The 23,433-nt window shown below is 37.1% G+C and overlaps 1 protein-coding gene and 1 pseudogene across 1 annotated transcript in view; both read right to left on the minus strand.

The window, feature by feature from the left end:
* SLC9A7 (solute carrier family 9 member A7) overlaps positions 1 to 23,433 on the minus strand; it is a 1,149,612-nt gene that overhangs the window by 429,469 nt on the left and 696,710 nt on the right. The window lies entirely within an intron of this gene.
* LOC126945751 (proliferating cell nuclear antigen-like) lies at positions 16,952 to 17,735 on the minus strand (annotated as a pseudogene).

A 23,433-nucleotide genomic window follows, 5' to 3' on the forward strand; every position in this document is an offset into this window, starting at 1 on the left:
AGTTAGAACAGTATTTCATTTCTTATGCCTGAAGTGAGATTTTCTTTTTATGGATCTCATTAAATGATGTGGTTCAAATCATTCATAGCAAATGCTAAGAGACTGTTTTAGCACATTTCAATATGTCAAATTGTACTTGGCATTAGGCCAAGAACAGGACAATTTTTCAGTGTTTTCAAAGAGGTTGGTTGGTTGTAGGGATTTAAGACTTAATGCTTTTATGCAATGGTATGTTGGGATGTAGTGATTGGAAATGTTTTTGGGAAAACACTGCCTTTTCCATAGAGCAAGTTTGGTACTTTTTTGAAGTCTAGCCATGCCTTTTTAGTTTCGTGTTTTGTTTTAGATTTCTTTTTTCCTACACATATTGTTGGATATAAAAAAAGAAAATTTCTGTTTTCCTTAGGCGTATGATGCACTTAAGTATTAAGAGATTTGAAAAAGAACAAAATTGCTGTCCATTACCTTTTGGATTGGACAAGGGTTCTCGGAAAGCTATTTTGGTTAATAAAATGACTCAGAAGCTTTTTATTTCTTGTTTTTATGTACATATAAAAAATGGCTTTTCCTCTTCTACCTAGAAAAAGACATCAAGGCTTTTCAAAATTATGTTATTGTTGAACCAGTGGCTTTTGTCCTTGAAGAGTAATGGATTGCTTGTTTCTTGGAGTCTTCCTAGGAGAGGAAGGGAATGGATGTCCAGGGCAAGTTAAAGATATAGGATTCAAGCCCTGTGGCCTTAAATAGAATGTTAGTTTCTGGTCAAGAGCTCTCCTGGCTCCACAGAGTGTTAGATGCCTTCCCAAAGAGAAGGTAACCATCCCCTACCCCATTAGCTGGGGGCTGGGAGTTCGAGAGAAGCAATGGATATTATCAGAGAAGCAAACTACATTCTCAGCTAGCTGTGCTTCTGTTATTATCTGTAGAAACCTTGGACATCCAATCCCCCGGGGAATCAGCAAGACCTTTTAGTACTCATTCTAAATAAACCAACCTGCTGAATGTAGGGAAGTTACTTCTGTTAGAAAACCTCAGGCCTAAATTTGGCTCTTTTATTTTCCTTCCACAGTACAGAAATATTTCCAAAACCTGAAGTGGTTCTGATTAGTGGTGAAGTCAAGAAGCCTTTAGCTCCAATTAAAATGGGCATTAAGTCATTTTGTGTGGTAATGGCTTCAGTATAAAAGCAAGTTAAATTTTGCTTTATTTTTGATCATGAATTTGGCTCTTGAATTATTCTATTCACCAGCAATGTTGGCACAGCTTTCTGGGCTGCCTGCGGAGGAGGTGTTCATGGGCTTCCCAATTAACACCCTGTTAAGCTGCACACCTGTGGTGAAATTACCCTCAGATCACAATATTGAAGTTTTGAATCTCATGACACCTATATTATTGTCCTGAAAGTCAAACTTAAAATTATATAAAATTATTCCTGGTGTCCTTTCAAGGCAGTTTGTTTCTATGGTATTCTTGTGGAGCAGTCAGGGGTAGAGGTATATGTGGGGGAGTCATGTAGCAATGTATTTATTTATTATGAACTTTATTGAGGTATAGCTCACATACCATAAAATTCATCCATTTTAAGTGTTCCACATCAATGATTGTTAGTATATTTACAGACTTTCGCAACCACCATCAAAATCCAATTTTAGAACATTTCCATCGCCCCGAAAACAAACCAATACCTGTTAGCCATCACTTTCCATTCCCACACCCAGCCCTAGGCAACCAACAATCTACTTTCTGTCATATAGATTTGCCTTTTCTGAACATTTCATAGCATAGTCAAATTCCATTCCATACAAATGGAGTCATGCAAGATGTAGTTCTGTTTATCATTAGTCTACGGACATTTCATTAGTCTATGGACATTTTGGTTATTTCTACATTTTGGCTAGTATGTGTAATGCTGACATGAACACTCACATATACAAATTTGTGTGGACATAACAATTTATATTTAACATACCGAAATCAGATTAAAACTCAGCTTAGATCTCCAGCCAGAACACTATTATTAGTGGAGCTGTGGGGGACTGTGACATTTTCAGAGTAAATGGTAGTTATACTAAAGTGCTGATAAGCAGAACACTAATTAATTTGAAAATTCATATAAATTCCCAAGGATTTTATAAAAATTTGGAGTTTTATGAGAATTTTTAGGTCATGCCTTTTCCACATCCACTAGCAAAAAGCTTAGCATTTTCCAATGGCTATAAGGTATAGGGCTGTGAAGGTTATCGTGTGTGCCAGCCTGAGTTCTGGGGACTGGTCTGGGATTCAAGAGTTCTCTATGCCTTTTCTATAGCCTTCTGTGCTACTCTGGGAAAATCTCATGAGGCATCCTCCTCAGTTTCATTTTTGACAAAACGGGGATAGATGATTCCCATAGAAATCCCAAGGTGGTTGTAAGGTTAAGCATTTTCTAGGCATTTAAAGCACCTCAAATGAAATAGAAATATACTATATAAGTGTAAAGAATTTTGTTGGCAAGGATGAAAGGAAGGTTTAGTCAGCCTTTTGTTCTTTCTCGAAAATCTAAAAAATAGATAAAACCACAGAGTTTAATTTTGTACATTTGAGCTGGCAAGAATGTGATATTCATTTCCTCCATGGCCAAAAATGTTCATGGTTCCAGTAATGTTAAGCCCTTGATTGGAGGAACTGTTTTTCTGAGCTCCCCAAAGCTTTGCTAACTGCATTCTAAAATGAAATCCTTTTACCTTCTCATCGCAACACAGCAACTATTTGGTTTGGAGCAGAAAAGGAAAAAAATTGTATAGAACGAAATTAACCCAATAAGCAATTAACAAGCAAGTCCTCATTGAATGAGATACAAGGTGTTTCTGCCCTTAAGGAAGTTACTATTCTGATGGGGTTCAAAGAGAATTAACAAGACAGAAACTATGCCTTATTTCATTTGATACAACCTCTATTTCCGTTCCAGAATGGTATCTGCCCTATTGAAGATAATTTTTTAAAAAATGGTAAACCTTCAATTCTCATAAAGATGTAAAACTTAGCATATTTTAAAAGTTTGATTTAACTCATAATGAGGGACAAGTCAGATGTTATAACCAATTCAAAGGAGAACACAAAGAACAGACATATATATATATATATTTCAGGAATATTGAAATGAATGTGCAAATGGAGACTAAACTGACTTCTTCCACAGTAGGAGAAGGGAGTCAATTAAACCCCTACGAGAGGACAGAATTTGCATGTCTATAAATAAGAATTATTTTGCATTGCTATCAGTTATCTATAATTTAGGGAGCTGTAAAATAGCTCCCATCAAATCAGAATCAGATAACCTGAAGGAATGTCAGCTAGACCAGAGCATCAGCAAACTAAGGCTCTCACAGATGAAATCTAGCCCCATGCCTGTTTTTGTAAATAAAGTTTTATTTGAACACAGATACGCCTTCTCAGTTATGTATTCTGTATGGCTGCTTTCACACTATAATGCTAGAGTGGAGTAGTTGCGACAGAGATACTATGGCCTTCAAAGCCTAAAATATTTATGATCTTGTTCTTTTGAAGAAAAAGTTTGATGACTCTTTCTCTAGTCAATGCATGTTTTCCATTGAGACACAGTTTTTCTGTATAGTCTAGAGTGCTCAGAAAATATTTTTAAAGTTCATGGACAAAATAATTAATCAGACAATAAAAACTAGAATTTAAAGAAGGAAACTGATAAAGGTCTGTAAGAGTTTATGAAAGAGGAGGGCAGGAATTCGACTTTGAAGAAGATATTTGGATAAGGTCAGGGTACGGGGGAGAAGAAAGATGGGCAGTTCTAGACAGGGACAAAGGCATGTGAAGAGATGGAATGACCCAGCCTGTTAAATGCCCAGGCTAGTTGGAAGTGAAGAGTTGGACTGGTTACGTGATAGGAGTTAAGAGGTAGGTTATTTATACACAAATTTTCAAATAAAGAGCTGGCTGTGTCCCCAGTTGCTTTCTTAGTGTAGAATCAGCCTGTGGGCACCCAGAGCTAAATAGTGTGGTTTGAGGTGTCCTGACGCCTCCTCACAAAAGATTTTTTGGATTCACCAGACTGTCCTAGTATCTGAACTTTCCAAATCTTGTCACTCCTCTGATTGTACCATATTGAAGGCAGCTGTTCAAATGTCAATGGCATTCATCTTGAAAGAATAAGTTATATAGCCCTGTTGGTCATTAACACCATAGCTCCTATTAGATGATTAGGTTCCTCAGAATAGGAAGAACTCCACCTAGAGGGAGGCCCCAGTCAAGATGCCACTTTGAATTTTGGCCAGTTTTGTTCTGAGCCACAAAATACTTTGGGATATGGGAAAGGAGTCTCTTCAAAGCATCCCTCATGAAAATACCTGTAGTTGGTAGACAGTTTTGCCCCTAAAGGTTTCAATGAAGAGCTTTTGGATAGGATTCTACCTAACTTGGCTGGAAGCTTAAGGCCATTCTTCTGAAATCATACCTCTATGAGTCTCTTTGAATTTCTCTGTTTCTCTGGCATAGTTTTGCTTTAATTGGCTCTCAGAAGAGGCAAGAAGAAATCTAAGAGCATGAAACCCTGTCTCACAGAAGGAGCTGGTAGAGACTGTCCTCTCAGGGGTGGGGTTTCTTTGCTAAGTGGCTCTTCAAAAGAGAGGAAGAACTGGCAAAGGAGGATGCAACTTCCTGAAATGCTTGTATTAGTCTCTTCTCACACTTCTATAAAGAACTACCTGAGACTGGGTAATTTATGAAGGAAATAGGTTTAATTAACTCACAGTTCTGCAGGCCTACCAGGAAGTATGGCTGGGAGGCCTTAGGAAACTTAGTCATGGCGGAAAGCGAAGGGGAAGTAAGCACGTCTTACCATGGCAAAGCAGGAGAGAGAGAGCAAAGGGAGAAGTGCCATACACTTTTAAACCATCAGATCTCATGAGAACTCACTTATTGTTATGAGAACAGCAAGGGGGAAATCCACCCCCAAGATCCAATTACCTCCCACCAGGCTCCTCCCCTGACACATGGAGATAACAATTCAATATGAGATTTCAGTGGGGACACTGAACCGAACCATATCACTGCTTCTCCCATTTCACTCCTCTTTCTGCTCACTTGCTCAATATTTCCCATAGTGCTCAGCTCTCTAAGTTGATTCATATGTTTGGTGTGCAGCTTTTGGGGACATTCTAGATACATATTAAATTAGTTTACCAATAAGTACTGTGTTACAGGGTGTGGTACATACAGGTATGAGACTAGCCCCTGCCCTCAAAGTGTGTGCAGGAGGAAGCAAGATACAAACATGTGAAGACATCACTAATAAGTATGAGAAGGATTTTTATTAATATTGTGGAATTATCATATTTGGAACTCACCTTAATCATGAGTTAAGTTTTTCATCAAAAGATGAAAAACTGATATTTGAGAAAGTTTAATCATCCTCTGGATCAGTAGTTCTCAACCCTGGCTGCTTATTAGAGTCACATAAGAGTTTTTTTTCAAAATACCTTACCTTAGCCCAGATATTCTGCTACAGTTGAATTGTGGTAGAGCCTAGGTATTAGTATTTTGAAACTTTTCTGTTTTGAGACAGGGTTCTGCTCCGTCACCCAGACTGGAGTATAGTGGCATGATCATGGCTCACTGCAGCCTTGATCTCCCGAACTCAAGTGATCTTCCTGCCTTGGCCTCCCAAGTAACTGGGACTACAGGCATGCACCACCACACCACACCCAGCTAATTTTTTTATGTTTTTGTAGAGATTCAGTCTCACTATGTTGCCCAGGCTGGTCTCAAACTCCTGAGCTCAAGCAATCCTCCCGCCTGGGCCTCCTAATATGTTGGAATTATAGGCATTAGCCACCATACCTGGCCTTGAGGCTTGTTTACTATGAAATAAAATACAAATTTTAAAAGAACGTATAATGATAATGTACAGTTTAAGAAATTGTTTTTTAATGAATACCAGTGTCATCAATATCCAGGCCAAGAAACAGAACATTTCCTACACGCCATCAGTCTCCTTTCCACGACTCCATGTGCTCTCCCAATCACAACCTCCTTCCTCCTTTAAAAGTAACCGTTATTTTGATTTTTATGGTCATCATTCATTGCTTTTCCTTATAGTTTTACCACATATATACATATACCAAAATATTAAATATGAGTTTAATCTCTCTCTGAAATGTATTTAAATGGAATTCTTTGCATTCTTTGGTGTCAGCTTCATCTCTCAGCATTATGTTTGTGAAATTGATCTAATGTGTTGATATTGTTTGTGTTCATTGCTGTATAGTATTCCATAGTTACTATTGAAATACTGTACTATCATGACTATTTCACACTTCATTTATCCATTCTACTATTAGCCAACATTTGCCTTGCTTCCAATTTTGGGCTTTTATGAACATTCTTGTACATGTCTTGATGTATTTAAATATGCCTTCCTGATGGATTTATACCCATGTGTACTATCGTTAAGTCATCAGTTTATATGTTCAGCTTTAGCAAATATTGCCAAACAGTTTTCCAAAGTGGTTGTACCAACTTACAGTTTCACAAGCAATGTCTAAAAGTTATTTTTCTCCCATGGTCTCACTAAAGCTTGGTATTATCAGCCTTTTTTAGCTTTAGGCATTCTGATGGGCTAAATTTTAAACACAATTACTATAAGACCAACAGACTCATATGCCCATTGCATAGTAACAGATCCATTACACTGAGACAATAGGGTTTGCAGCAGAGAGTTTAATGACAGCAGGATGCTGAGTGAGGAGATGGGAGAGATCCTCAAATCCATCTCCCTGAGGAAATCTGGGCTGGAGTTTTTAAGAGGATCGTGGATGGGGAGGGGCTGGAAAATTGAGGTCATTGATTGGTCAGGGCAAGATGGTTGAAATCATCAGGATTTGGAAACTGCATTCTTTGCTGAGTCAGTTCCTTGTGGGATTGTTCAAACTAGCTGGTGTCAGTGGGGTCTTTCAGATCTCCTGGTATTAGTGAGGTCCTTCAGATCAGCTGAGCCAGTAGTTTCATCAATAGGCAAGACCTGAAGGAATATCTCAAAGAGAAAACTTAATATTTCATGACATTCAAGTCATTATCTATAGAACAGTTAAGAGGAACTATGATCTAGGGTCTATGGGATCCTAGGACAATAGGCACCAAACACTATGAGGAAATAGGTCAGAGAGCAAATTAACCTCATGATTAAGGCCAAACGTGCTGCAAGCTTGGTTTATTTGTCTCCCTCTCTCTCCTTCCTTGATTAATTTTATAAAGTTTATAGGGATGGTTTCATGATATCTTATTGGGATTTTAGTCTGTGTTTTCCTGATTACTAACAGTGTTGAGCACTTTTTCTTATTTATTGGCCATTTGAATTGCTTCTTTTGTTAAGTGCTAGTTTGAATCTTTGCTCATTTTTCTATTGGGCTGTCTGTCTTTTTTCTGTTGATTTGTAGGAGCTATTTGTGTATTCTGGATACAATCCTTTGTCAGTTATATATTTTGCAAATGTCTCTTACCACTCTGTGGCTTGTCTTTATGCTCTCTTACTGGTATCCTTCTATGGACAAAAATTCTTAATTTTAACGCAATTAAAGTTATCAGAGTTTTTAATGTCAATATGACTTCACTGTAATAAGAAGAGAGCCATAAAGAATATTTTGGCAAAGACTAGATGAATCATATTTGCAGCCAGTTATAGAAAAATAGAGCATACGTGATGTTGATATGTTTTTTAATCAAACAGAGAATAACACAAGTTTCTGATGAGAAGCCCTTATCAGAACTCATTACACAAATGCACAGGGTTCAGTTACAAGGACCAAGACCTGGAAATAAGCCCATCCATAAGGCTAATACTCATATTTTATTTGCTACTTATTTCAAACCTATTATTGGTTTCTCAATTAGATTTTAAAATCCAGTCCAGCAAATGAAATTCATTATCCTTGGACATACTATATAATGTGTGAACTTATAGGCAGAGTATAGTACAGAGAAAATGAATGCTGGGTGATACATAGTGAGCTATAGATGTGTAGGAGAGGAAAAATAACTTATCCTCTACCCATCTTAGGTTCGTGGCTGTGGGCCCTATACCAAAAGAGATTAACAAGAGAAAAGCATACAAATTTGTTTCATATAAGTTTTATGTGATATGGGAGCCTTAATAAGGAAATGACATAAAGTAACAGTTGAACTTGTGCATTTTAATACGAGGTTTGATGAAGAAGTAGTCATGGAGAAATATGATTAGAGGACAAAAGGGTATGATCTAATGGTAATAAACCAGGAGAAACTTAACAAGACCTGTTCGTTCAGACTCTTTTCTGAGTCCCTATGTCTTCAGAGAAAAGAATATTCCTTTCTTCTGGGTATAAGGAGCTGTGATAGTTAATTTTAGGTATCAATTTAACTGTGTTCAGGGATACCCAGATAGCTAGTAAAACATTATTTCTGCGTAGGTCTGTGAGGGTGTTTCCATAAGAGATTAGTATCTCAATCAATAGATCAACTAAAGAAGATCTGCCCCCACCAGTGTGAGTGGGCATCATCTGATCCATTGAGATCCCAGATAGAGCAAAAAGGCAGAGGAAGGTATAAACTTTCTCTCTCTTCTGGAGCTGGAACATTCATCTTCTTCTGTCCTCAATCATCAGAAATCCAAGTTCTCAGGTCTTTGGATTCTGGGATTTACACAAGCAGGACCCCAGTTTCTCAAGTCTTCAGTCTTGGACTGAGAATTACACTGTTGGATCCCTTGGTTCTCAGGATCTTGGATTTAGAGTGAATGACACCACCAGACTCCCTGGTTCTCCAGCTTGCAGACAGTATATTGTGAGACTTCTCAACCTCCATAATTAGATGAGCCAGTTCCCATAATAAATCTCCCTCTTATCTATCTCTCTCTTTCTCTATATATACCTTTTATTGACTCGTTTCTCTGGAGAACCCTGACTAATCCAGGAAAGTACCTCTAAAATGAGGGTTTTATGGCCTGTTTTAGGGGAGAAGGGAAAGAGAAGTGTGAAAGTGATCTTCTTGCTTCTGCTGTTTTCTCAAATGACAAGATGACATATTTTGGGGTAGTGTATCTTGGAACCCATCAGATGATTTACTATCACTGGGGTGGAAAGCACTGAGAAGGAGCAGGAACATTGGAGCTAATAACTAAGTGATCTTGTTAAACTAAGGAACTTCGAACTTTACACTGAAATGGTGGTCTATCGAAGTGCTTTAAGCAGGAGACTAACACATTTCAGTTTTGTAACTAGGGTCACTGGCAACTGTATGGAGAAAGGGTTGAGAAAAAGGGAATAAGACTGAATATACAAAGGTCAGTGGCCATTAAATGGAGAAGTCCCATGATATTTAAACAATAAATTCAAAAAAATCAGTGATTATTCAGGGGTGAGGGAGGCGAAGAAAGGAAAACATATCCTAAAATCCTAAAAAGTTAGTCCAGCAAGATATTTTATTTACAAATTGGGTTCTGACATAACAAAGGTTTGAGAAACACAGTGTCACTCTCTTAGGTGAACACTAGAATGACAAGAGCTCTGATAACCAATTTGACAGGGGGAAATCTGCTTATTTTTGTTTAATCCAGTAGTTCAAAATTTTATTTTATCAAATAACTTTAATTTTTACATAACACATATTAATATCGTGTTCTGGTAGGTTTGCCTGGAACTACAGGTTTGGGAAATATTGGTCTAGGATGGCTTCCAGGGAACTCTGGCTTGTTTAATAGAGTAAAGGGTGGTTTCACTAACAGAGTTAGCAAATACATTAGTAAGAGAAGATCTGTAGAATAAGATAATAAGTTTAGTTTGCATGTTTTGAAATCCATGAGGATATCTCTAACAAGCAATTGAATAGATAGGCCTGGAGCTTAAGGGTGACAGTGGGGGTGGAGGAACAGATTTGGAAATCACTGGTTAAATTCAAAGAAGTTAATTATATTTCTAAGAAAAGTGTTTATAAGTAGAAGGATGGGCTTATTAATAGACTGGACATGGCTGAGGAAAGAATCTCTGAACTTGAGGATATCTCAATAGAAACCTCCCAAATTGAAAGGGAAGGAGAAAAAAGACTGAAAAAAGCAGAACAGAATATCCCAAAACTGTGGGACAACCACAAAAGGTGTAACATGCCCATACTAGGAATACCAGAAGGAAAATAAAGAGAGAAAGAAGCAGAAGAAATTTTTAAAACAGTAATGAAATTTCTCCAAATTAATGTCACAACAAACCACAGACCCAGGAAGCTCAGAGAATATGAAATGGGATAAATGCCTCCCAAAAGCTACACATGGGCATATCATATTCAAACTACAGAAAATAAAAGATAAAGAAAAAATTCTGGAAGCAGCTAGAGAAAAAAAAACAACTTACCTATAGAGGAGCAAAAATCATAATTACATCTGATTTCTCCTCAGAAACCATGCAAATAAGACAAGAGTGAAGTGAAACATTTACATTATTGAGAGGAAAACAACTCTGCCAACCTAGAATTCTGTACCCCGAGAAATTATCCTTCAAAAGTGAAGGATAAAAAATGACTTTCTTAGACAAACAAATATTGAGGGAAATGTCACCAGTAGACATTCCTTGCAAGAAATATTAAAAGAAGTTATTTAGAGAGAAGGAGAACAATATAGGTCAGAAACTCAGATCTATACTAAAAAGGAAAAACATCAGAGAAGAAATAAGTTGAGGTAAAACAAAAACTTTGATTTGTCTTAATCTTATCTTGATTAATCTAATCTTGACTTAATGGATACTTTGAAATGATAACAGCAGCAATGTATTATATATATGCTTATGTGTAAGTGAAGTGAATGACAGCAATGATACAAGGGATAGGAGGGAAGAATTGGGATTATTTTCTTATTATAAAATACTAGTATAACCATGAAGCAGTATGGTGTTATTTGAAAGTGGAATTGGATTAGTTGTAAATGAATGCTGTAAAATCTAAGACAATCACTAAAAAAAGTAGAAAAGGAAGTACAACTGATATGCTTTAAAAGGAGAGAAAATTGAGTCATATTAAATGCTCAAAACCACAAAAGGCTGAAAAATAGTGGAAGTCAAAAATAAGGAACAAAGAATAAGGGCAGCAAATAGAATCAATAACAAATGTGACAGATCTTAATGTAACTATATCAGTAAACACTTTGAACATAAACCACCTAAATGCATCAATGAAAAGAGATTGTCAGAGAACATCAAAAATCCCAAATTAACTATATATTGTCTATAAGAAACCCACTTTAAATCTAAAGACATATATAGGGTAAAAGTAAATGAATGGAGAAAGATACACCATGCTAACACTAATGAAAAGAAAGTAAGATTAGCTACATTAATTTCATACACAGTATATTTCATGTAAGGAAAGTTATCAGGGATAAAGAGGGGTATTACATAATGATAAAGGGATCAGTTCTCTAAGACTAATAACAATCTGTAATGTGTATGCACCTAACAACAGAGCACCAGAATACATAAGGCAAAAATTAATAGAACTACAAGGAGAAATACACAAATCTACTATTATATTTGGAGATTTCAATACACTCCTATCAGAAATGGACAGATTAAGCAGACAGAAAATCAGTAAGGTCATAACTGAACTTAACAACAACATCAGCCAACTGAATCTAACTGATACTTATAGAATACTTCATCCAACCAGAGCAGAATATACATTATTTTCAAATTCATATAGAACATTCACCAAAATAGACCATATTCTGGGCCATAAAACACAGATTTTAAAAATAGACATCATATAATATCTGCTCTCAGACAGAAATTAATAACAGAAAGATAGCTAGAATATCCCAAAATACTTAAGAGATTAAACAACACACTTCTAAATAACACATGGATCAAAGAATAATTATCAAGAGAAATTTTAAAATATTTTGAAATAAATAAAAATGAAAAAACAACTTATCCAAAAGTTGTGGGATGTAGAAAAAGCAGTGCACAGAGGGAAATTTATAGCATTGAGTGCATATAGAAGAAAAGAATAAAAATCATTAAAAAGTTAGGAAACAATAGGTGCTGGAGAGGTGGAGAAATAGGAACACTTTTACACCATTGGTGGGGCTGTAAACTAGTTCAACCATTGTGTAAGACAGTGTGGTGATTCCTCAAGGATCTAGAACTAGAAATACCATTTGACCCAGCCATCCCATTACTGGGTATATACCCAAAGGATTATAAATCATGCTGCTATAAAGACACATGCACACGCATGTTTATTGTGGCACTATTCACAATAGCAAAGACTTGGAACAAACCCAAATGTCCATCAATGATAGACTGGATTAAGAAAATGTGGCACATATACACCATGGAATACTATGCAACCATAAAAAAGGATGAGTTCAAGTCCTTTGTAGGGACATGGATGCAGCTGGAAACCATCATTCTCAGCAAACTATCGCAAGGACAGAAAACCAAGCACCACATGTTCTCACTCATAGGTGGGAATTGAACAATGAGAACACTTGGACACAGAGCAGGGAACACCACACACCAGCACCTGTTGTGGGGTGGGGGGAGGGAAGAGGGATAGCATTAGGAGATATACCTAATGTAAATGACGAGTTAATGGGTGCAGCACACCAACATGGCACATGTATACATATGTAACAAACCTGCACATGTACCCTAGAACTTTATAATTAAAAAAAAGAAAAATTTAAAAATCAATAATCTAAAATCAATAATTTTTGCCTTAGCAAACTAAAGAAAAGAAGAGCAAATTCACTTCAAAGTAAGTAGAAGAAAAGAAATAATAAAAATTAGAGAACAAATCAATGAAATTGAAAATAGAAAATCAATTTTAAAAATCAATGAAACTAAAAGCTTTTTCTTTAAAAATATCAATAAAATTGATAAGCCTCTAGCCAGGTTAACCAAGAAAAAAAGAGAAGATACAAATTACTAACATTAGAAATGAAAGAGGGGATATCACTATAGCTCCAATGCACATTAAAAGGATAATAAATGCATACTTGGAACAGTTCTATGGCCACAAATTGGATAACTGAGATGAAGTAGAACAATTCTTTGAAAGAAACAGTCTGCCAAAACTTACACAAGAAGAAATACGCAATATGAATATGTTTATTGTCTATCAAATAAATTGAATAAATACTTAATTCTTTCAAAATGGAAATCATGAGGCCCAGATGAGTTCACAAGTAAATTCTACCAAACATTAAAAGAGAAATAATATCAGTTCTATATCATCTCTTTCAGCAGACAGAAGTAAAAAGAATTCTTCCTAATTCGTTCTGTGAGGCCAGCATTACCTTAATACCAAAAGAAAAGACAAACACGGACCAACATATCTCATGAACACAGCTGCAAAAGTCCTCAACAAAATGTTAATAAGTCGAGTCTAACAATGTACAAAAAGAATTATACACCATGACTAAGTGGGACTTATCCCAGGTATGAGAGTTTGGTTCAACATTCAAAACTCAATTAATGTAATGCATTAAATCAACAAGCTAAAGAAGAAAAATCACATGATCACATAAATAGATGCAGAAAAGCATTTGACAAAATCCAACATCCATTCATGATTAGAAGCTGTCAATAAACTAGGAATGGAGAGAATCTTCCTCAACTTGATAAAGAAAATCTACAAAAACTGACAGCTAATATACATAATGGTGAGAAACTCAAAGCTTTCCCAATAAGCTCAAGAACAAGACAAGAATTGGGTTGTTTGTAACACAAAAGATAAAAACTTGAGGGGATGGATACCTAGTTTTCCACGATGTGATTATTACACATTGCATGCCTGTACCAAAATATCTTATGTGCTGTATAAATATATACATGTACAATGTACCCACAAAAATAAAAATAAAAAGTAAATTTTAAAAAAGAAGAAGGCAAAAATGTCCCCTCTCACCATTCCCTTTTTACATTGTACTGTAAGTCCTACCTAATGCAATAAGACAAGAAAAGGAAATAAAACATTCTGATAGGGAAAGAAAACATAAAAGTGTGTTTGTCTGTAGATAACACAATTGTCTATGGAGAAACTCTAAAGAATTTATTTTTAAAATCTCCTTGAACTAAAAAGTGATTACAGCAAGGTTGCAGGATATAAGATTAATATACAAAAGTATGCTTTCCTATAACCCAGGAAGGAACAAGTGGAATTTGAAGAAAAAAAAAATACACTGCTATTTACATTAACACCGTCACAAAATGAAATTCTTAGGTACAAATCTAACAAAATATGTAAAAGATATGCTGGTTTAAGATTGCCTTGGCTATTCAGGCTCTTCTTTGGTTCTACATTAATTTTAAAATAGTTTTTTCTAGTTCACTGAAGAATCTCAATGGCAGCTTAATAGAAATATCATTGAATCTATAAATTGCTTTGGGCAGTGTGGCCATTTTTACAACATTGTTTCTTCCTATCCATGAGCATGGAATGTTTTTCCATGTATTTGTGTCATTTCTGATTTCTTTGAACAGTGTTTTGTAGTTCCCTTTGTAGAAATCTTCCACCTCCTTAGTTAGCTGTATTCCTAGGTATTTTACTCTTTTTGTGGCAATTGTGATATCAGTTCTTCTCAACGTGATCTACAGATTCAATGAAATCCCAATCAAAATCCCAGCAAATTATTTTTGCGAATATTGAGAAACTGATTCTAAAGTTTATATGGAGAAGAAAAAAAAAATCCAAAAACAGAATAGCAACACAATGTTGAAGAAGAAAAAAATTCAAGAACTGACACTACCCAACTTTAAGACTTACTATAAAGCTACAGTAATCAAGACAGTATAGTGTTGGTAGAAGTATAGACAAATAGATCAATGAAACAGAATAGAAAGCCCAGAAATAGACTCCCGTCAATATAGTCAACTGATAGTTGACAAAAGAACAAAGGCAATTCAATGGAGCAGCGATAGTCTTTTCAACAAATGTTGCTGAAACAACTGGACATCCACATGCAAAAGAAGTCAATCTAGACTGAAACCTTACATTCTTCACAACAATTAAAATCAATTAAAGATTTAAATGTAAGACACAAAACTATAAAATTCCTAGAACATAACTTAGGAAAAAAGTTAGATGACCTTGGGTTTGGTGATGACTTTTTAAATATGACACAGAAAGCACACTCCATGCAAGAAAGAATTGATAACTTGGACCTAATTAAAATTAAAATTTTATGCTCTGCAAAATATACTGTCAAGAGAGTGAAAAGACAAGTCACAGTCTGGGAGAAAATATCTTCAAAAGACACACTTGATAAAGAACTGTTATCTAAAATATACAAAGAACTTTTAAAATTTAACAATAAGAAAATGAACAACCTGATTTTTAAAAATGGGTCAAGACTTTAACAGAAACCTTACCAACAAAGATACATAGATCGCAAATACACACTTGAAAAGATGCTCCATGTAATATGTCTTCAGAGAGATGCAAATTAAAACAACATTGAGATAGCACTACATGCCTATTAAAATAGCGACAATCCAAAACACTGGCAACACCAAATGCTGGTAAGAATCTGGAGCAACAGGAATTCTCATTCACTGCTGATTGAACTGCAAAGGGTTACATCCATTTTAGAAAATATTTGGCAGTTTCTTACAAAACATTCTCTTACCATATGATCCAGCAATCATGCTCCTTGGTGTTTACCCAAAGGAGTTGAAAACATGTCCACACAAAAACCTGCACATGAATGTTTTCAGCAGCTTTATTCGTAATTGCCAAAACGTGGAAGCAACCAAGATATCCTTCTGTAGGTAAGTGAATAAACTGTGTTATGTTCATACAATGGAATAGTATTCAGTTTTAAGAAGCAATGAATTATCAACCCATTGAAAGACATGGATGAAGCTTAAATGCATATTACTAAGTGAAAGAAGCCAATCTGAAATGGATCTATAATGTATAATTACAACTCTTTGATGTTCTGTGAAGGCAAAACTATGAAGACAGTAAAAAAATCAGCGGTTTCCAGGGTTTAGAGGAAAGAAAGGGATGAATAGCCAGGTCACAGAGAAATTTTAGGGCAGCAAAACTGCTCTGTATGATACTATAACGGTAAATACATGTCATCATGTACTTGCCTAAACGCATAGAATGTACAACACCAAGTGTGAATCCTAATGTAAACTACAAACTTTAAGTGATAATGATGTGTCAGTGTAGGTTCATGAATTGTAACAAATGTAACTCTCTGGCGGGCTGGGGGTGGGGGGATATTGCTAGAAGGGGAGACTGTGCACATGTGGGTGAAGGGGTTACATGGGACATCTCAGTACCTTCTGCTCAATTTTGCTGTGAACCTAAAATTGCTCTAAAAAATTAAAGTCTATTTTTTTTAAAGATGGCAGCCACCTCTGTCTTGTTCTTAAGTTTTATGGCGTGTTTTCAGTTTTTCAAATGATGTTTCCCATAAATTGTGATAGATACTTTTATTAGGTTAGAGAAGTTACCTTTTTTTCTGAATTTGCTAAAGGATTTTTTTCTGCATTGACTTTTATTGAGTATGTTTTTTATATCATTCTATATGATATTTCTACTTTTATCTGTTAATATAGCATATTTATTACATTAATAGACTTTTTTGAAATTCAAGTAACTGTATTTAAATTCAAAAACAATTCTTAAAACTGCATTAAGAGTCAAGACCCTTTTGTATTATAAAAATCACAAGTATTTCTAAGAGACAAAATACTTCTAGGTTAACTAGACCAGATCTGACTGACTGACTTTGGACTTTATTCTTTAAACAAATTGCAGAGAATAGAGAAAAAGGTTATTTACAGAAAACAATATCTACATATGTACTTAGAGGTACAAATTTTGTGGCAGAAAAGACTTCAGTATATGCTGGCATCTCAGAAGCAGTTCTCAAAGAGCTTAGTTTTATTTTCTTGAATTTTAAGAATGTCTAAGGTCCTTCTTCATCCTTGATCTTGGGAGCCAAGTAGTACTTTAAGTGTCCCATATCAGCAATTTTATAGTCTACAACAAGGTGTATGTCTGCAGACATATTGAGTGCCACCATTGAAGAGAGTGGAGTTGCTTTTGTAAGGAAGTTCAGGTACCTCAGTGCAAAAGTTAGCTGAACTGGTTCATTCATTCCCATGGTAACAGCTTCCTCCTCTTTATCGACAGTACTTGCCTGTGACAATTTGTTTCCATTTCCAAGGTCTCCACTTGCAGAAAATTTAATTCCATCTTTTACACAGGAAATTACAACAGCATCTCCAATATGACTGAGATAATATACATATACATGAAAATTCATCAGAAGGCATCTTTGCTATGGAGTGGTACTCTTGTTCTGCAATTCCAAGTTGTTCAACATCCAAATTCATCGACTTAATTTCATAGTCTGAAAACTTCTCCTGATTTGAAGCTTCAAATAATAGCACCAAGGTATCCACACTATCTTCAGTCCTTAGTGTGACGATATCTTCATTGCCAGCGCATTTTAGTATTTTGGATATAATACTGAGGTTCGTGCCCATGGCCAGGTTGCAGTCGCAGCAGTAAGTGTCAAAGCCCTCAGACGGCAGGGTGAACTGCATCAAGGAGACGTGGGACGAGTCTAAGCTCTGCAGGTTCACACCACTCAAGTTGATGTCCCAGCAGGCGTCGTTGATGAGATCCTTGAGTGCTTCCAACCCCTTCTTCAGGACAGATCCCTGGACCAGGCGTGCCTGGAACATGGTGATGGAGTGACAACAACGCGGCTACAGGCGGGTGGAAAATAGGAAAGTCTAGCCCATTTTGGCTTCACGAGTCTCAGAGCAAGCGGGCAAAAGCCATGCGGAGAGGCTAAGACCTAGAATGACGACGATTAATAGACTTTTTTATGTTTAACCACCTTGCATCACCGGAATGTACTCTACTTATTCCTGGGATAAACTCTAACTGGTTGTCCTAAACAGAATTCTAAGATGGCCCCTGTGATTCCCACTCCCTGATATCCATGCCTTTATGTAATCATCTCCCTTTGAGTGTGAGTAGAACATATAACTTGCTTCTAACCAATAGAATTTGGCAAAGCAAAGGGATTTTTCAGGTGCAATTAAAGTCCCTATTCATTTGACAGTGAGTTAATTAAAAGAGATTTCCTGGGTGGGCTTGACCTACTCAGGCAAGCTCTTTAAAAGAGGGTCTAGTGATTAGAGAGATTCTACTGCTGGCCTTGAAGAAACATGCCCCTATGAGTTCCACAGCTTCAAGAAAATGAGTTCTGCCAACAACTTGTGAGCTTGGAAGAAGACTACAACACTCAAATGGGACCCAGCTCTGCCCAACAAGTTAACTGCAGCCTATGAGACCCTAAGCAGAGAATCTAGTTAGGCTGTGTCTGAATTTCTGAACTACAGAAACTGAGATAGTAAATGAATGTTGTTTCAAACCGCTACATTGTGTGGTTATTTGTTACACAGCAATAGAAAACTAATACATTGGTATATTTTTAAATTTGCACTGTCAGTTTTCAGAACTTTAGTATCTATGTTTATACGTGAGAAAGGTTTAATTTTTTGCACTGTTTTTATTCCATTTTTGTGATCAAGTTTTTATTAGCCTCATAAATGAATTCTTATGTTCTCTGGAACAGTTTATATAACATGGGGAGAATGTATTCCTTGAAAGTTGATAAGAATTGTCTATAAAATTAATGGGACCTGATATCTTTTGAATAAGACAGTTGATTACTTTTGAAAACTTTTAGTGGTTAATTGATACCTTGAGTCAATTTTTTATAATTTAAATTTTCTTAGAAATTATTTCATCTTTGTCAGATGGATAGATTGCAAGGATTTTCTCCCATTCTGTAGGTTACCTGTTCACTCTGATGATAGTTTCTTTTGCTGTGCAGAAGCTCTTTAGTTTAATTAGATCCTATTTGTCAATTTTGGTTTTGTTGCAATTGCTTTTGGTGTTTTAGTCATGAAGTGTTTGCCCATGCCTATGTCCTGAATGGTATTGCGTAGGATTTCTTCTAGGGTTTTTATGGTTTTAGGTTTTACATTTAAGTCTTCAATTCATTTTGAGTTAATTTTTGTATAAGGTGTAAGGAAGGGGTCCAGTTTCAGTTTTCTGCATATGGCTAGCCAGTTTTTTCCCAGCACCATTTATTAAATAGGGAAAGCCCTATTGCTTATTTTGTCAGGTTTGTTGAAGATCAGCTGGTTGTAGATGTGTGGTGTTATTTCTGAGGCCTCTATTCTGTTCCATTGGGCTATAATCCAGAATCTACAAGGAACATAAACAAATTTACAAGAAAAAAACAAACAAACTCATCAAAAAGTGGGTGAAGGATATGAACAGCCACTTCTCAAAATAAGACATTTATGCAGCCAACAGGCATATGAAAAAAAGCTCATCATCACTGGTCGTTAGAGAAATGCAAATCAAAACCACATGAGATACCATCTCACTCCAGTTAGAATGGCAATCATTAAAAAGTAAGGAAACAACAGATGCTGACAAGGCTGTGGAGAAAGGAACTCTTTTACACTGTTGGTGGAAGTGTAAATTAGTTCAACCATTGTGGAAGACAGTGTGGCCATTCCTCAAGGATTGAGAACCAGAAATACCATTTGACCCGCCAGTCCCATTACGGGATATATACCCAAAGAATTATAAATCATTCTACTATAAAGACACATGCACACGTATGTTTATTGCAGCACTATTTACAACAGCAGACTTGGAACCAACCCAAATGTGCATCAGTGATAGACTAGATAAAGAAAATGTGGCATATATACACCATGGAATACTATGCAGCCATAAAAAACAGTGAGTTCGTGTCCTTTGCAGGGACATGGATGAAGCTGGAAACCATCATTCTCAGCAAAGGAACAGAAAACACAGGAACAGAAAACAAAATACTACATGTTCTTACTTATAAGTGGGAGTTAAACAATGAGAACACATGGATACAGGGAGGGGAACATCACATACCAGGCCTGTCAGGGGGTGGGAGGCAGAGCATTAGGACAAATACCTAATGCATGTGGGGCATGAAACCTAGATGACGGGTTGATAGGTGCAGCAAGCCACCATGGCACATGTATACCTATGTAACAAACCTGCACATTCTGCACATGTATCCCAGAACTTAAAGTAAAATTTTAAAAAAAGAAAAAGTTATAATTGTAAAAAAAAGCAGTGTACATTAAGAAACATGAGAAAATAGGTGTGGAGCAAGATGGCCGAATAGGAACAGCTCCAGTCTCCAGCTCCCAGCGCCAGCAACACAGAAGATGGGTGATTTCTGCATTTTCAACTGAGGTACCGGGTTTATCTCACTAGGGAGTGCCAGACAATCAGTGCTGGTCAGCTGCTGCAGTCCGACCAGGGAGAGCTGAATCAGGGCGAGGCATCGCCTCACCTGGGAAGTGCAAGGGGGAAGGGAATCCCTTTTCCTAGCCAGGGGAACTGAGACACACAACACCTGGAAAATCGGGTAACTCCCACCCCAATACTGCACTTTACCAAGGGTCTTAGCAAACAGCACACCAGGAGATTATATCCCACACCTGACTGGGAGGGTCCCACGCCCACGGAACCTCCCTCATTGCTAGGACAGTTGTCTGCGATCTAACGTCAAGGCAGCAGCGAAGCTGGGGGAGGGGCGCCCACCATTGCTGAGGCTTAAGTAGGTAAACAAAGCCGCGAGGAAGCTTGAACTGGGTGGAGCCCACAGCAGCTCAAGGAGGCCTGCCTGTCTCTGTAGACTCCACCTCTGGGGACAGGGCACAGCTAAACAACAACAAAAAAAAGCAGCAGAAACCTCTGCAGATGCAAACGACCCTGTCTGACAGCTTTGAAGAGAGCAGTGGATCTCCCAACACGGAGGTTGAGATCTGAGAATGGACAGACTGCCTGCTCAAGTGGGTCCCTGACCCCTGAGTAGCCTAACTGGGAGACATCCCCCACTAGGGGCAGACCGACACCCCACACACCACACGGCGGGGTATGCCCATGAGACAAAGCTTCCAAAGCAAGAATCAGACAGGTACATTTGCTGTTCAGCAATATTCTATCTTCTGCAGCCTCTGCTGCTGATACACAGGCAAACAGGGTCTGGAGTGGACCTCAGGCAATCTCCAACAGACCTACAGCTGAGGGTCCTGACTGTTAGAAGGAATACTAACAAACAAGAAGGACACCCACACCAAAACCCCATCAGTACATCACCATTATCAAAGACCAAAGGCAGATAAAACCACAAAGATGGGGAAAAAGCAGGACAGAAAAGCTGGAAATTCAAAAAATTAGAGCACATCTCCCCCTCCAAAGGAAGGCAGCTCATTGCCAGCAACGGATCAAAGCTGGACGGAGAATGACTTTGACGAGTTGAGAGAAGAAGGCTTCAGTCCATCAAACTTCTCAGAGCTAACGGAGGAATTATGTACACAGTGCAAAGAAACTAAAAATCTTGAAAAAAGAATGGAAGAATGGATAACTAGAATAATCAATGCAGAGAAGGCCATAAATAAACTGACAGAGATAAAAACCATGACACAAGAAATACGTGAGAAATGCACAAGCTTCAGTAACCGACTAGATCAACTGGAAGAAAGAGTATCAGCAATTGAGGATCAAATGAATGAAATGAAGTGAGAAGAGAAGTCTAAATAAAAAGGTGGAAAAAGAAATGAATAAAGCCTTCAAGAAGTATGGGATTATGTGAAAAGACCAAATCTACATCTGATTGGGGTGCCTGAAAGTGAGGGGGAAAATGGAACCAAGTTGGAAAACACTCTTCAGGATATCATCCAGGAGAACTTCCCCAACCTAGTAAGGCAGTCCAACATTCAAATTCAGGAAATACAGAGAACGCCACAAAGATACTCCTCGAGAAGAGCAACTCCAAGACACATAATTGTCAGATTCACCAAAGTTGAAATGAAGGAAAAACTGTTAAGAGCAGCCAGAGAGAAAGGTCAAGTTACCCACAAAGGGAAGCCCATCAGACTAACAGCAGATCTCTCGGCAGAAACTCTACAAGTCAGAAGAGAGTGGGGGCCAATATTCAACAGTCTTAAAGAAAAGAATTTTCAACCTAGAATTTCATATCCAGCCAAACTAAGTTTCATAAGTGAAGGAGAAATAAAATCCTTTAAAGATAAGCAAATGCTTAGAGATTTTGTCACCACCAGGCCTGCCTTACAAGAGACCCTGAAGGAAGCACTAAACATGGAAAGGAACAACCGGTACCAGCCATTGCAAAAACAGGCCAAATGTAAAGACCATCGATGCTAGGAAGAAACTGCATCAACTAAAGAGCAAAATAACCAGTTAATATCATAATGACAAGATCAAGTTCACACATAACAATATTAACCTTAAATGTAAATGGTCTAAATGGTCCAATTAAAAGACACAGACTGGCAAACTGGATAAAGAGTCTGCTGTATACAGGAGACCCATCTCACATGCAGAGACACACATAGTTTCAAAATAAAGGGATGGAGGAAGATCTACCAAGCAAATGGAGAATAAAATAAAGCAGGGGTTGCAATCCTAGTCTTTGATAAAACAGACTTTAAACCATCAAAGATCAAAAGAGACAAAGAAGGCCATTACATAATGGTAAAGGGATCAATTCATTGGGAAAAGCTAACTATCCTAAATATATATGCATCCAATACAGGAGCACCCAGATTCATAAAGCAAGTCCTTAGAGACTTACAAAGAGACTTAGACTCCCATACAATAATAATGGGAGACTTCAACACTCCACTGTCAACATTAGACAGATCAATGAGATAGAAAGTTAACAAGGATATCCAGGAATTGAACTCAACTCTGCACCAAACAGACCTAATAGACATCTACAGAACTCTCCACCCCAAATCAACAGATTATACATTCTTCTCAGCACCACATCGCACTTATTCCAAAATTGACCACATAGTTGGAAGTAAAGCTCTCATCAGCAAATGTACAAGAACAGAAATTATAACAAACTGTCTCTCAGACCACAGTGCAATCAAACTAGAACTCAGGACTAAGAAACTCAATCAAAACCTCTCAACTACATGAAAACTGAACAACCTGCTCCTGAATGACTACTGGGTACATAACAAAATGAAGGCAGAAATAAAGATGTTCTTTGAAACCAATGAGAACAAAAATACAACATACCAGAATCTCTGGGGCACAGGAAAAGAAGAAGTCAAATTGTCCCTGTTTGCAGATGACATGATTGTATATTTAGAAAACCCCATTGTCTCAGCCCAAAATCTCCTTAAGCTGATAAGCAACTTCAGCAAAGTCTCAGGATACAAAATCAATGTGCAAAACTCACAAGCATTCCTATACACCAGTAACAGACAAACACAGAGCCAAATCATGAATGAACTTCCATTCACAATTGCTTCAAAGAGAATAAAATAC

This window comes from Macaca thibetana, chromosome X (assembly GCF_024542745.1).
Source record: "Macaca thibetana thibetana isolate TM-01 chromosome X, ASM2454274v1, whole genome shotgun sequence".
Lineage (NCBI taxonomy): Eukaryota > Metazoa > Chordata > Mammalia > Primates > Cercopithecidae > Macaca > Macaca thibetana.